Source organism: Myotis myotis, unplaced genomic scaffold (genome assembly GCF_014108235.1).
Source record: "Myotis myotis isolate mMyoMyo1 unplaced genomic scaffold, mMyoMyo1.p scaffold_m19_p_10, whole genome shotgun sequence".
Classification (NCBI taxonomy): domain Eukaryota; kingdom Metazoa; phylum Chordata; class Mammalia; order Chiroptera; family Vespertilionidae; genus Myotis; species Myotis myotis.
Window position 1 is genome coordinate 66,104,193 of NW_023416314.1, and position 16,091 is coordinate 66,120,283.

Below are 16,091 nucleotides of genomic sequence, written 5' to 3' on the forward strand. Positions count from 1 at the left end.
GTGCCCTTGACTGGAATCGAACCCGGGACCCATAGGTCCGCAGGCCAATGCTCTATCCACTGACCCAAACCAGCTAGGGTGGCCATTGTTATTACCCTTTACTGAAAATCTGTGGAAAACCAATAGGCTTTAAGAGCCTAGACCAGCCGTGGGCAAACTGCGGCCCGCAGGCTGGATCCGGCCCATTTGAAATGAATAAAACTAAAAAAAAAAAAAAAAAAAAAAAAGACCGTACCCTTTTATGTAACGATGTTTACTTTGAATTTATATTAGTTCACACAAACACTCCATCCATGCTTTTGTTCCGGCCCTCCGGTCCAGTTTAAGAACCCATTGTGGCCCTCGAGTCAAAAAGTTTGCCCACCCCTGGCCTAGACCCTGGAGCCACACTTCCCAGTTTAAATCCTAGCTCTAGCACTTGCTAGTTGGGTGACCTTGTTTAACATCTGTGCCTAGTTCCTCAACTAAAAAATGGACAAAATGACACTTCACTCCTCCGAAGGCTGCTATGAGGATTCAATAAGCTAATATGTACAAAGCATTTCTACAGCACACACATACACACACACACACCAGGCACTATTCTAACAATTTGTTATGTCAATAAAAGCAAGATGAATCAATATTTGGAGAATAGGGGTGTCTTTTAAAGCAACAGTAGAAACAGCTACTAATATCTGTTATCATGTTTTCATAGCCACTATGTTATTTAAGCCTTTCATTGAAACCCAAGAAAAACAATCCTATGACATAAAATTGGTACCTAAATTCTAAGCAAGGCCTGAGAATCTTCCTTTCTTAAAGGTTTCATTTAAGAAAGAAAGAAGAAAAGGAAAAGAACGCTCTGGTTTATGGGAAGCTCCAAATGAATGGCCGTTTGTCTTTTGCAAGCTCAAGTCTTTGCCTGCACAGCCAAGCTCTTCCCAGCAGAGCACGTGTCATGGAGGGGATGGCCCGCGGCAAGGTCCACGCTGACATCCCGCACTGGGGCAGGATGGGCTGAAGGAGAGCAAAAGGGAGAACCCGGCCAAGTTGATAGGTTGCTTTCTGGCCGAGCACAAAGGGCTGCCCTCCGTGACTGTTCACAGTGTCAGCACCTTGGAGTTGAAGAAGTCCTCCCCAGTCCCTGCTGCACACATGCCCAAGTTGCCTTGGGGAGAACCCTTTTAGTAAGCGAAGCATTTATTGAATAGTCAGCTGGCCAGTACAGGACAAATGGGCTGCATCGGTGGGCCAGGGCCACCATCAGCGGTCCTGCCCACCACACAGCAATCAAGGCCAGATCTCACCCACAGAGTCACCAGTGACTACCTTCTTTCTCCACCGCTACTTACTCATCATTCTGAGGGATTTCCACACCAGTAACTAGTCTTTGGTCACTCTGCCAAGATGCAATCCAAGGCCAACGAGGCAGACAGGCACTTGTATCCCTTAAACGGCTGCCAAAACAGGAATGTGCACCACCTGGCCAGTACCACCCATCTAACCAACATGATGGTGATCGCCACATCCAGTCCCACGGCTGCATGTAGCCAACGCCTCTCAAATTTATCCTTCCAGCTTCAATGTCTTCTCTGAACTCCAGGCTCCTGTTTCAACAGTCTGCTCAGTCTCTCCACAGAGATGTCTAATAAGCCTCTCAGGCTCCAAAGTCCAAAAGCCTCTTTGCCCCCAGTTCATTCCACTCCCTACCCAGCTGCCTCCTTGCTGCTCCACCGACAAGCCCATCTGTCCTGTCTCAGAGCATCTGCACCTGCCATCCCTATGCAGGCTTTCCCTGTGCACCATCACACTGCATCCCCTTATCCTATTTCACTTCTTTCACATCCCTCAAGTCTACCTGCCTTTTCGCCAGATTTAAGCTAAGCTCCATAAGAGAGGGAACTTGATCTGTTTTGGTTATGTGAATATCCTTAGCACATAACAGTGTTTGGCACAGAGTAGGTCCTGAATAAATCGTTATGTGCTGAATGAATCCACTAATTGGTTAATTAATTAGAGGTCCAAGAAGACAAAAGAGGATCAAAAACAAAATCACATCCGGGGTCAAACTACAGAGAAACTTAAGCAGCACTTGAGGCCCCACCAAGGAGTCTCCCAGAGAGGCTGGGCTGTCAGAGTTAACCAGGGCTTCTCGGCTTCTCTTTTCTCCCTTCCCCTCTGTATTTTGTTTCATAATGTTTTGAAACTGATGGCACATGAAAGTCCAAAGCTGAGGGATGAGAATATCACCGAAAAAGGAACCAGGCCAGGAGGAACATCAGGCAGGAGGCAGGAAGAGCTGCCAGGAACTGAGCCACGCTCTGCGCCTGGCTTGATCTGACCAGCGGGACGCAGCTGCAGCAGCGGGTCACTTACCCAGCCCTGACAGAGCACCGGGCACCTGGCTGAATGCTCATCCTCGTGATAACCCTCTGATACAGTCACAGGGACACGGCCTCTAACCCGGGGTTAGGTTCTAATGTCAGCCAGGGCAGGATTGGGCATAAGTATAACACCCTTGAAATGTGCCCATGAAATGTCCCCTTGAGCTGCAGCACTGGCATCTAGGAGCCACACTGCACAAAACTGTACATCTTTACCCGTGGAACCACAGTCCCATGGCAGGGAAGCACACTATGAGAGGCACTAGGACACCAATAGGGAAGATCAGACGCCTGTTTCCAATCCTGCATTCCCTCCAGGCCAAATCTGTATACACAGCAGTAGGGAGCGCAGCCAGAGACCGGCCCGCCCCATCAGCATGTTGAGCCAGACTCAGGCTGGACTTGCTCCTGCCTTTCTTAACCCCATGGCACCTTCCACATGATGGGAGCCTCCCACATGCCTGCTGGAAGCGCTGCAGCCAAGCAGGGTATTAATCATCGGCATCATGCTTTACAGTCCACTAGGGGCTTCTGCAGGCTCAAGTCAGCAGCCCGGGAAAGTGGTGTTGCTCCCCATCTCACTGGTGTGGAAAGCTAAGAGAGATAAGAGCCTTGGCCAAGTCCCAGAGGAGGACCAGGTCTTCTGACACCAGAGTACAACTCAACACAATTTACCTCGTGCCTCTGTGTTAGTTTACCTTCCACACCCCCACTTTTACATCATCTGCGTCCTCATTTCACCATTTATAAAAAGAAGCATCAGGCTAGGACTCTGTGCACCAAGACTCTAACAGACAGTGGTCACTGGGCAGAACAATTAGGTGGTTCTTTGGTTAGAGGCAAGCAGAGGAGTAGGAAGGAGGTCAGTTTACAAATGTCTGCAGTCTACTAAAGTCCTTGAAAACACTGCTTGCTGCCCATATCTATAACATCCAGTCTCCTCTTTCTCCTTAGTACAAACCCTTGGTTTTAATTTTATATATTGCACCAGCACTCAGGCTACATTTCCCAGCCTCCCTTGCAGCTAGGTGCATGCTTGTGACTAAGTTAAGATCCTTGAGACATAAGCAGAAGCGTTCCCTGAAACTTGCAGCAAAGAGCTTAAAGAGAGCTGATTCAGCAGAGACGTGCCTCATTTGGGGCCTTGCCTTTCTTCCTTCTGCCAGCATACAGCCCAGACATGAGAACTGGAGTTCCAGGAACACCCTAGGCTGTAAGGTGACCTAGAGGGTGGAAGCCAACGTCCCAGATGACACCTGGGGCTCTAAGAGCCCTGCCCTGCTACCTCTAAAGTGAAAAATAAAACTTTACATCACTTAAACCTCCATTTAAATTAGTCTTAATCTGAGGCTTTTTTTCGTGTGTGTGTGTGTGTGTGTGTGTGTGTGTATTATACAGCTAAGGCTAATCCCAACAAACCCAAAGCAAAAATAGAATCCTAATAGAACCCTATTCCCATCGCTTATTCTCAACCAGCTCCATAAAAAGCAAAACATCTGTTCAGATAAAAATCAAACATTCCTACAAATTAATTTGTTTTACATTTGAATGTCCAGAACTTCTTAAACTAGCATCTCTATCACTGGCTCCAAAGAACATGCATTCAAGATTCCATGTCCTTTTCTAATTAAGAGAAAAATTTCCTCCCATCTGACTGGGAGGCACTCCTCAGGTCAGCATGCATCCACGGAATGAGAGGGTGTGGAAAGCAATTTTAAGTCCCCACGTGGGAGGATGAAGGGCAGAACAAAACTTCAAGATGAAAATATTACTGCTCATCTTTAATGTTTTTTAAATCCTCACCTAAGGTTATGTTTTTATTGATTTTAGTGAGAGAGGGAAAGAGAAAGGGAAAGAGAGAGGAAAAGAGAGAAAAACATTGATATGAGAGAGAAACATCGATCTGCTGCCTCCTGCACATCCCCTATTAGGTATCAAACCCACAACCCAGACATGTGCCCTGACCCAGAATCAAATCGGTGACCTTTTGGTGCACGAGACAACACTCATCCAACTAAGCCACACTGGTCAGGGCAAAAAGAGCTCCTTTAAAAAAGTCTTTCATCTAAATCATCCCAATGTAAGTTCTGCATTGGTGAGTGTGTACTTTGATGGGGAGCAGAGAATGATGCAGGGGTTCATGAACCTGCAACGATGACCACCTGACCTAACAAAACAGAGTTAGGGGATATCAATGCCCCAAAGGATCCTATCAACTGTGAGGAAATAAACACAGAGACTAAGAGCTATTTTTTGCTCAAAGTCACCCAGCAGATCTAGCCCTAGAATCCAATTCTCCACACGCCAGAACCAGAGTTCTCCCTCAACACAACACACTGCTTCTGCTCACTCTCCTGGGAGGTGGGTCTCCATTGCTCACAACCCCTAGGCTCTTGCCACCTCAAGCTCTAGAATGGCTCTCCTGGTGGGCAGGAGAAAGGACAGCTGGCTGGGAAAAGGATGGACTCAGGTCTGTTTTGTTCTGTCCCTGCCTACAGCTTCTTTCAAGTGTCAAAGACAGACCTAAAATCCCAGTATTCAAATCAGGCCTACGTGGGGCTCCCCACCACATGGAAGAAGACATGCAGGACAGCACTGGGTACTGCCTACACTGAAGAGGAGTTAGCTCTAGCCTGGCCTGCTCCTGTACCTGCCCTGTGCTAGCCATCTGCCCCCTTGCCTGTGCTCCCTGTAGATCCTGAGCAGCTTCCTCTCGGGGATCAGTTCTCCAAACCCCAACATGAAGTGCCAAACTCGATAAAACCCTTGTTGATGATTACCCTGAGCCAACACTGAGGGGACAGAGTGATGAGTGAGACTTGAACCCTTCCACAAGGACCTTATCATCTACCATGGAAGACAAACCTCGAAACAACTGTGACCCAAGAACTGCGGTGGAGGTAGCGGGAAAGTGCTATTGAGGTGGAGAGAAAGATGGTATGTATTCCACATTTACAGAGTCCGAGGGCAGGCAGCTCCAGGGAGAACGCGCCTTTTGAGCAGAGCCTTCGGAAGGATGAGTGGAGAGCAGGATTCCCATACACTGTCGGGAAGAGCATTCCAGGAAGGTGAACAGCCTGAGTAAAACCAAAGGAGGAGGAGACCCTGGGCGTGTCTCAGGAGCCCCAGGCAGCCTGAGGCCGCTGCAGCCTGGGAAGTCGGAGAGACTCGGGGGAGGTGACAGTGGAGTGGTAAGTTGAGGCCACACATTCAACTGGAGGCACCGTTTATAGTATACCCAGTGAAAACGACATGGAAGGTCTTGAATGCCAGACTGGAAAATCTGAACCTGTGCTATGGGGAGCGGTGAAGGCCTGGGGGAGGGAAGGAGACAAGGAACAGAAGGCTTTCCGGTGGGCAAGACCTTGGCCTTCATCATCGCGCCCCCTGGATGCCAACTTTTGGCATCTGTTCTGCCTGCTCTGCATGTCATGTTCATTTCCACGCAGTCCCGGTATCTGACCATCTGGATGGTGACGAACACCCACCTGATCTGACCCTACGGCATGTGTGTGTCCCCTGGTGGCCTCGTTCGCCAGCCTCGCCTCCCTCTCAGAGGCCAGCAGGCATGATTTGGAGGTTGAATTGGTTGCCAACATTTAAAAACGTAGAGACACCGCATACAAAAATCTGGATTTTTCTAGGACTCCACTTCTACACATCAGCGAAGCTGACCGGCAGTTGCCTCCTTTAGGCAGAGCACACAACCTCCAGTTTCCCAAACTGTCATCTCTTTTTAAGCTCCACGGCTGAATATAAACAAACATCCACTACCCACTTATCTTTTACCAGGCCACCTCCCACAGCCCCAAAGGCCTCTGAGTTGGCACCACCCCACCACATTTAACCTAGACTTGTGGACCTACTAGATTCCTGAGCCTTACCATCCAGGTACACACACACCCCACAGGCGACGCAAAAGACCCAACACCTCACTCCTTCAAATATACTCTCAGGCCCTGGCAGATGGCACTGCGGAAAGAAATCAGAAGGCCCCTCCAGAGAATTAGACAACAAGCTTAGAAATTTAGTATACCTGGACTTCCCTTCAATTGCCAACTCAGCTCCTCCTGATTACCCACTGTGTGTCAGGCCCTCTAAGCAGGACTCAAGAAACACAGCTGAATAAGATGGGATCCCTGCCTTTGCCAGGTCTGGCAGACCTGCAAACACTGCCGGTAACCCTGGTGTAGATGCCACTCGGAATGAATGAAATAACAGCGCAGCTCATGCGTGAAACCTAGCAATCCGCATCCATGCTATGACCAAATGTTCACACTCCCTCGCCAGCAAGTAAGGCAGCAGGCAGTGTGTCAGAACAGGATGGATGCACGGTCCCCGGCACTTAATTCCCTTCAGCATCAGCTGTTTGTGACTCATGCAAGAAAATTTACTCCGAGGCTTTGATCTTAAGAGACAAAGTGAGAGAAAGAAAAGGTTGGTCACGGTAGAAAAATAGAAAAGAAATGTAAGTGTAGTTCCTGTCTTCAATAAGAAGACAGTATAGTAGGGGACCAAGATGTGGAACCTCAGAGGTGATGGCGGCGCTAACACAGGTGTGAAGGGGATGTGAACATGAGCTGGGGCAGTTGAGGGGCCTGCTGGATGAGGTGAGCGAGAGCTGGGTTTTGAAAAATTTTTTTGAACCAAGGAGGTGGTCTGGGCGGGCACAAATAATCAAAATTCTGTTTTAACCAATCATCAGGCCCTCCCTATGGGCGAAAATAAAAAGGATGTGAATCTAATGAGCCTACAGTTGAGAAAATGGAAGGAAATATTAAATCCCACTTCAGTAAGAGTGAAGTTCAAAGTGCCAGGAAAAACTGGTTCAGAAAGCCACAGATTCAGCCTGTGAATGGGTTTTCCACCGGGCAAAGGGATGAATGGGCATGTGTATCAGGGAAACTCCTGATCATTAGAATGGAAGAGAAAGAAAGAAAGGAGGGAGGAGGTGGAAGCAGGAGTGTTACCTATTGGCAAGCCCCTCCGGGTTAAAAATCTAACAATGGCAACAACTGTGTTGTTCAAGTTGGGGCGACCTCCAGCAAGAACTATGAAGCTCTCCCTAGCCAGTGTGGCTCAGTGGATAGAGCATCAGCCTGTGGACTGGAGGGTCCTGGGTTCGATTCCAGTCAAGGGCACATGCCTGAGTTGTGGGCTCGATTCTCAGTAGGGGGTGTGCAGGAGGTAGCTGATCAATGATTCTCTCTCATTATTGATGTTCTCTCTCTCTCTCTCTCTCTCTCTCTCTCTCTCTGAAATCAATAAAAATATTTTTTTAAAAAAAGAACTATGAAGCTACAAAAAAATTGAATTTCTATGCTTTGCATAATCATTTTCACTCGGTTTTTCTTACTCTGAATCTCTCCTCCAAATTTTGGTCGCCTGAAAACACTCAGCCATTTGTACCTCCCCAATAAGTAAATCAGCCCATGACACGCAGGTGAACTTGACAAGAGCACTTTCCCACTGCTCTTCCCACTATATTTAGTCGCATGTCCTCAGGCCTTCAAAGCCCTCTCCCAGGCCCCATTACACCTGCCAGGCCCATCCCACCAACTGGCCCTCGGCTCACCCACTCTTCCCCAGGGTCCTTGGGTTCAGCCACTTCCATATTTCTTTCTTTGCTTATTTCACACACACACACACACACACACACACACACACACTCACCAAAGAATCCTTTCTTCCCTCTAAACCAAAAACCCTTAAGTGAAATGAACCCAAGCAGCTCTGGCTGCAGCAAAGACTAAGGTCTAGAAGACTCTGTCACTGTCTTGAAGTCACCCCCTAGCCTGCCCCTCATGACAGAGTCCCCAGAAAGCACTATTCAAGTCAAATTTCTTCACTTGGCAGGTGTGAACCAGATTCCCAGAGAGCGAAAGTGCCTGGCCCAAGGACTCGCCAGACCAGTGCCCCTGTCACCGCCCCTCTGCATCTCAATCAACTCACATAACCAACACGCACACAGAACTTAACCCCGTGCCCAGCCTTTCTCTAAGCCCTCCACACAGATTAACACAGTTAACCCCTACAACAATCTCAGGAAGAAGGTTCTTTTACTCTTATTTTACAGAGTAGGAAACTGAGGCACAGAGAGATTAAGGAACCTGGCCAAGGTCACACAGCTGGTAAGTAGCAGAGCAGGGCGTTGAGCCCATGGCTCTTAAGTAGTTTGCCAGAAGGAATCACTTGCGGCCTTTAGGCAGAAAAGGAAATACTATATGGCCAGAGTTTCCCTTCAAAAGCAAAACAAGACCCATAAAAATAACAATAAAAACGTTTTAAACCAACATCACTGGAGATTGCAGGGAAAGGCTCGGTGCGCTAGCAGAGCATGAAAGCATCTTTGTCAGCTTTTTTTTTTTTCTCTCACAGCGTTGCATGCTTGGGGGGTGGAGCAGTGCAATGCATGTTAATCTACACAGTGGCCCAAATCTTTCAACCGGTTCCCAATGCACTTATCCTTAGCACATACCTATGTTGGCTTCGTTCCCACCCCTGCTGCCCAAACCCTGGGGCTCCCACAGGACTGAACTAGAAATGGCCCACATACAGAACTCCTGATACTGTTCAGGGCTGTGGCCAGCCCACCCTCCTACCACAGAGGAGTAAAATCTTCTGCCCTTTCCTTTAAAAAAAGAATCTTCAGGGGCCAGCCTGCTCTTTTGAGGATCTTTCTGTTTCTATCTGGGGATTTTTCTCCCCAACTCTGGCAAGTGCCCCCTCAAAATAAAGCCAGCGAATCCAGAGGTGAACTGTCCAAACCCCTGGCTTCTTTGCTGTTCCATCCACCTGTTGGTAGCTCACACTCAGGTCCACACCAGAGGGGCAGGAAGAAGAGCAGGGGCGTCCAGCAGTGAGACCCAGCTCACCCACAGCACTTCCTGAAGCTCTGAGCTGTTTGAAAACCTCCGCCTTCTCAGCTGCTGACCCACCTGGGGCACCCCGGCTGTGGTGGCTGCATTCACAGAGCGCTCACTGTATACAGACCGCGCCACGCTCCATAACAAGACCTCCAAACATAAGCTTAATCAGGGCAGGTGTGCACAGACGCTCAGGACCCAGGAACTCCAAATGTCCTAAGAAAAAAAGGGGGTCACCCCAAAACAAGGGGTTGGGAGAGACATTCCCACAGCAGCAAGCAACAAAGAGCACCCCACTTTCCATGCCAACGCCCTCCACCATCACCACCAAAAACTAGGGTAATTCATGCCACGAGCGGAGGTAACTGACTCAAATGGGTTCTGGCATGTGCCTACCACTTAATTGTCACCAAATAAGACACAGGATGGAGACCTCCCCACAAAGCAAGTATTTATTGTCGTTGGATCACACTGGCTAAAACGTCCTGAAATTTCTCAAGACTCAGCTCTGTAAAACAAAAGGGCTCCATTGTAAACCACAATCTCACCGGGATCTCAGGACCTGCCCGCACTTTGTATTTTCTCATTTTCATGTAAATGTTGGAACAGTGCAGAAACAGGGTGATTTCAGGTTCGTGCCACTCTGATGCCTGCATACCAAAACCCAACTATTTATTCCACTGTATTCTACTTCTTATCTCAAATACACAGTTGCTTTTCCTTTAACAAAAATATTCCTTTTTGAAACAATATGTGATGCAAAGCAAATAGAACAGGGTACCAAAACAAATTCTTTCAGCAAAATTTATGGTCCCTCCTCTGTCACCAGCTGCACACATCACCACCACCCAGGTCTACTGCTGTGTATGCAACCCGGGCTACAAATTATCAAGAACTGCATTCATCTCTCAACGATGTGCGGTGTGGCAGGGCGTGCTCAGATGCTGATTTTTAAAAGCAAATCAACGTTTCTCAGATAACATATTAGGAATGAAAAGCTGACAGCATTTAATACCATAGGAGGTGGGGAGGCTAATTGTTCCTACGTCTCAGGGCGAGATGCCTTAGAAAAGGTGGCATACTGTTGGCACCCTGGCAAATGTCCATCACATTCTTCCCCCTTCACCTGGGTCAGCATATCGTACTTTCTAAACTTGGGCAAATGAGTTTGCTGAATAGTCAACACAGGGAGTAAGGTCCCTTCCTGAAGCTTCCTCAGTCCACTCAACACAACTAACTCCTCTCAGGCTCAGAGAAAGGAGCCGGGTTGGGTTGGGTTTGGTTCAGTTCAGTTCGGTTCGGGGGGGTGGGGCTCCAGGCAGGTGAAGGGAGAGGTCTGAGCCAGGGCAGCCTTGGCAGGTGCATCTGCCCAGTGGGGTCAGGTGGAAGAGTGTGAACCAGGAAGGATGGTTCCTTTCCACTCAGAGTCCTTCTCAGTTGCTCTCATAAAGGCCACGTGCCCGCCTGACCCCTGCCACCTCCACATTCCTAAGACAGAACTGGCAACCTTACCCCACGCACCCCGGCCTTTCCACAGGCCCCACTGAGAGGGGCCGCCCTAACCCTCCCTCTGCAGCTGCCCGCTACCATTTGCATGAATGACGACTGTGGTCAATTTGTGCCTGGGAGAGAACAAAGCAGGAAATGAAAGAGCTGTCACTTACTCAGATCCAAAGCTCATCCAGTCTAACCCCCCTTCAGAGGGAAGGGTCTGCTTGCCGGCCCTGCCCCTCCCCCTCGCAGGCACTGACTAAGGATCTTGTTCTCACTTAACCTGTTTCTCCTGTGCCTGTTTCCTGTCTCCAATGGGATCGTACCTAGATTCTTAATTAACCGCTTTTTACAAAATTTTCAAGTATTATTATTACTTGCACGTGGTAAGAAAAAAGATCTAAACAATGAAAAGAAAAGGCTCCCCCCTACCTCAGATCCCAGAAGCCCCCTCCCTCATCCCAGGGACCTCACTGTTAAGATTTCTCCCCCAATTCTCCAAGGCAGGCCCAGGACTTCCTGCCAGTCACGCCCCCCCCCGCCCCCCCCCCCACTGACAGCCCCCAGCCCCAGCAACATCCCAGGGTGTGTACTACGCTAGGACTTTGCAAAATGGATTCTCAATAAAGTGGTTGAATGGAGAAAAGAAGTAAGTGTTGAACAGTTTCCAGAATGTAAAGTTATAATCCCTTTGCAGGCACACAGAGTAAAAGACGCTGGACGCATATACACTAAAATATGAAATGCTATAGCGAGGTAGTAGGATTAGAGATTATTTTTATTTTCAACTATGGCTTTTCTCTATTTCCCAAGTGTCACATAAATAAGCATAAACTTTTTTACATCAGAAATGAATCCTATTCCCACATGCATACAGATGCACCTCTCCACCCTGGCCTAGCAGACCCATCCCGCGTTGAGCATTTTGATTTGTTCCATGTCAGTATAGGAACTAACTTATATTTCCAAAGTGCTCTACAGTTTACAAAGTACTTTTAAAAGTGCAAAACTTCCAGGTGTCAACCATGTCCTATGGCTTTCTGCTTCCTGACAGCCCCAATGTGGCGGGAGTCGAGTCTCTGCCCAAAGCTGTAAGGAAAGCGACACACTGGACTGTCCATCCCCCTGCAGGCACTCTGCAGCTGGCAGGCCAGGGCAGCTGTCTGCAAGGTGCTTTCCGCATCCAACAGAGCACAGACATGGAGCACACAGGTGAGGGGGCAGGCGGCATCCCCCGCATAGATGAGCCCGCCCAGGCTCAGCAGGCCTCTGAGGCTTGCTCAGAGGGGCTGGAGCACAGATGCTGCTCCCCAGCCCGATGACCCAATGCCGCATCCTGGGAGTGATCCCGCCATCTCAGCAAAGGGATGACTCCACAAAGCAGAGGTGGCTGTTCCAACTAAGTCACATCTATTCTGCAAGTTTGCAACATGTCATTTATGTATCACAGACGTTTTTATAGTAACGTACAAGCATCTCCTACTTCATTGAACCCCATGAGGCGTATTCTTATAGCTCCACGTTCCTCTTCTCCTTCGTTTTCTCACAACAAGCCAATGAGGCTGCTAGGCAGGAATTAGGGGGCCCATTTTAAAGATGAGGCTACTGAGGTTCAGAAAGGTGACTTACCCACAAGCACACAGTTGTGGCCAGAAGGCTCAGAGATGAGCTCAGCCACTGAAAGCTGTTATCCAAATGAGCCCTAGGTTCTACTGCCCCTCCAGGGACCACTCCCTGCCCCCAGATGGTCCTTCCTGCCCCCACCACACTGATATGCATAGATGCCATCACCCAAAAAGGTCCAGGCTCCGGCCCTGTCCTATGATAGTGGAGACAAATACAACTGGAGGGTCAGCTGCCTGAGTTCATATTTAACTCCCCCACTTAATGAGTCTGTGACCTTGAGCAAATTCATCTTTTTTTAAGCAAATTACTTCATCTTTCCCACTGTAAAAGGGGGCTACACTTGTCCTTTCTTACTCAACTGCTTGTTTGTGCATTAGGATCATGCATGTAAAGTTTACCATATGTACAGAAGTCAATGATCCTAACATGTTCACCATCATCACCATCATCATCATCATCATCACCCTCAGCAGCACCAGCACAACACAGTCAGAGCACGACGCACAGGCACAGTGTCTGACACCAGACAAACACTTCCATGCTCTTCTTCTCCTTCATTTTCTCACAACAAGCCAGTGAGGCTGCTAGGCAGGAATTAGGGGGTCCATTTTAAAGGTGAGGCTACTGAGGTTCAGAAAGGTGACTCGCCCACACGCACACAGTTGTGGTGAGGGAGGACTCAAGCCCCATGGTCCAAAGCATAAGCTCCTCCTGGTTTCCACGCAGCCATCTTCCGCACAGAGGGTTCGGGGAGCTCTCCTGAGGGCCATGTGGTTTTCTGTTGGGGTGCAGGCTCAGGCCTCATCCCGCAGGAGAATCACTTCGCCTCTCCAGGCCTCGGTGTCCTCATCAATGCCTCCTGCTCCTCTCCTCCCCCCAGAGCTGCCATGAGGGTAACGAACAGGAAGTAGCTGAGAAGAGCATGGGGGGGCTCATCTCTCTGCCCCGCCTGGAACCCGATGAGTCACAAGGAGTGAGGAGGGGCTGAGCAGCCCCCACCAAAAGCCTTCCTCGAGCCATGTATGTGACATTCAAGCCACTCGGGACCTCCAATGCAGCCAGCCTGGCTTCCTGTGGGACCCACAAAATGGTGGCTGCAAAAGCAAACGGACCTGGCTCCTAGTGGATCCTAATCCAAAAGGCACGGAGCGTGGTGGACAGAGCGTGGAGCCTGCCTCCCCACCGACCAGCTGGGGACCTTACACAAGTCATCCTACCATTCATTTTTAACTGTAGTTACACTCAGCTCCACCACAAAGGACTCATGAGGGCGTAGGATAATCAAACAACACAAGAGAATAAAAAGCCGGGGGTAAGATCACACAGAAATAGGTACCATGGGGCCCCTTTCTGCAGAAGTGTCAAGATGGGCCACAAATCTACTCTCGGGTGCTTAGTCACCCCAGTGAAACAGAAACAGGGCCAGCCAGGAGACTGTCAGTGCCAGGAACATAAAGCAAACCAGTTGCTCTGAAGAAGCAATTCCTTCCCTGCCTGATTCAGAGCAACGGTTCTCAACCTGTGGGTCGCGACCCCTTTGGCGGTCGAACGAACCTTTCACAGGGGTCGCCTAAGACCATCCTGCATATCAGATATTTACATTACGATTCATAACAGAAGCAACATTACAGTAATGAAGTAGCAACGACAATAATTTTATGGTTGGGTCACAACATGAGGAACTGTATTTAAAGGGCCAGAAGGTTGAGAACCACTGATTCAGGGCCTCGGAGAAGTTTCTCCATCCACCTTCATTCAGGGGCTCAAGGCCTGCAACCTCCCCGCCACCCTCCCTGATGTCTCTCCCGGGTGTCCCTTAGGTCATCAGCTCTTCAGCCAAAGTGGGCAAGTCACTTGACCCTTTAGAGCAGGGGTGGGGAACGACCTTTTTACTGCCAAGGGCCATTTGGATATTTATAACATCATTCATGGGCCATACAAAATTATCAACTTAAAAATGAGCCTGTTATGTTGGGTCAAGCATTTACTAGTAATTAACTCTACCCCTAATGCCTTGGCAGGGCCAGACCAAATGATTTCGAGGGCCTTATACGGCCACAGGCAGGATGGTCCCCATCCCTGCAGAGCGTGTAAAATCTACCCGACCAGGCAGTTGTGAGGGTTAAACAAGATAACATATGATAACTCGCAAGCCTGACACTCAGTAGGTGCTTCATAAAGATCAGTTCATCACTTCTGCAAGGATGCAAGTTCCTCTGAGGTAGGGCTCTTGGTCTGAATTGGCCACTGAATGTATCGCAACCATCTAGAACGTTCACTGACACATAGCAGGTACTCAATAAATATTTGTCGAATGAGTGAATGAATTTCCTGCATCAGGTTCCTGAAAGCACGAGTCTCATGAGATAGTTCAGACAGATGCAAAGTAAAACAAAAATCTAGGGAAAATAAGGGTTTTATGCTGCCCCCCCCCCCCCCCCCGCCCTTAGCGTCAGGGCATACTGAAGGTTCTTAGAAGTCCTGCAAGAGAGACATCTGTTTGATTTGGGTTAGCCCAGAGTTCTCCAAATTACCCCCTCCTCACCCCTTCCCAAGAGAAGATAAACCAAAAATGTCCTCGGGACCCTAGGGGACTCTAACCGAGCCTAAGAAGAAAAGGGATAAGAGATGGTCCCAAAACAGCCCAGGGACAAGAGCATCCCCACTCTCTAAGTCAGGGGTTCTCAAACTTTTTAAACAGGGGGCCAGTTCACTGTCCCTCAGACCGTTGGAGGGCCGGACTATAGTTTAAAAAAAAACTATGAACAAATTCCTATGCACACTGCACATATCTTATTTTGAAGTAAAAAAACAAAATGGGAACAAATACAATATTTGTATTTGCATGTGGCCCGCGGGCCGTAGTTTGAGGACCCCTGCTCTAAGTCAACCCCTCTCCCCCCTCTACCCCAACGTGGGAACACACTGCATTTCTTAAAAATCAAATGGGTCCTTCAGAACTAAACAACCCCTTTGTGTGGACACACGGGCACTCAGGCTGCCCCTGAACATGCCCGAACCCACTGGCTCAGCTCAGCTTCAGCAAGACCAACTCCCAGGCTCCTGGCTCCGGGTCACCTGCATGCAGAGAAACAGCCAAGCCAAAGCAAAGATCCCAGGGAGTGGGCGGGGAAGGGGCCTCACCAGCCCCCTTTGTGAAGAGGGTGCACGAGGAGGGATCTGGGTGTGTGTCCCAGTCAGGCCCCCAGCTCCTGGTGGCTGCCTCCAGGGTGTGTCACATGCTTCTGTTTAGCTCACTAAGCCCAGAGGCTGCCTGGCAACAGGTCCCCCTTGCTGTGTTCTCTGCTTGTTTACACACTGACGCCTCCGCAGGTTGGTGCCACCACCCCAGCAACCAGGGAGCCAGGAAGGCAGAAGGGCAGGATACCCGAATGACTAGCATCCCTCCCCCACACCAACCAGGCCTCTCCTGGGCACACCACAGCGCTTGCCAGGAAAAGATTAAGGAGAATTTACTGAGCACTTCCGGGCAGCAGAGGGCTGCTCCCAGCCTCAGCTCCCCCTTCTACACGAGTCCTGGCGCCCATTCCCTCATTTGTGAAACAGCTACCAAGTATCTGCCGACAACCAAGTACTGAGTACTGAGTACCCAGTACCAGCAGGAACCTGGCTTCTGACTAGAATGCTGGCCTTGACCTCAGACCCCTGTATGCTGCTGGGCTCAGTACTGAGTGCCCAGTACTAGCAGGAACCTGGCTTCTGACTAGAATGCTGGCCTTGA

The 16,091-nt window shown here is 49.3% G+C and overlaps 1 protein-coding gene across 1 annotated transcript in view; it reads right to left on the reverse strand.

Annotated features, from left to right (window-relative positions):
* Positions 1–16,091, reverse strand: part of PTPRJ (protein tyrosine phosphatase receptor type J) — a 136,927-nt gene that overhangs the window by 96,731 nt on the left and 24,105 nt on the right. The gene's annotated exons all lie outside the window — the stretch shown is intronic.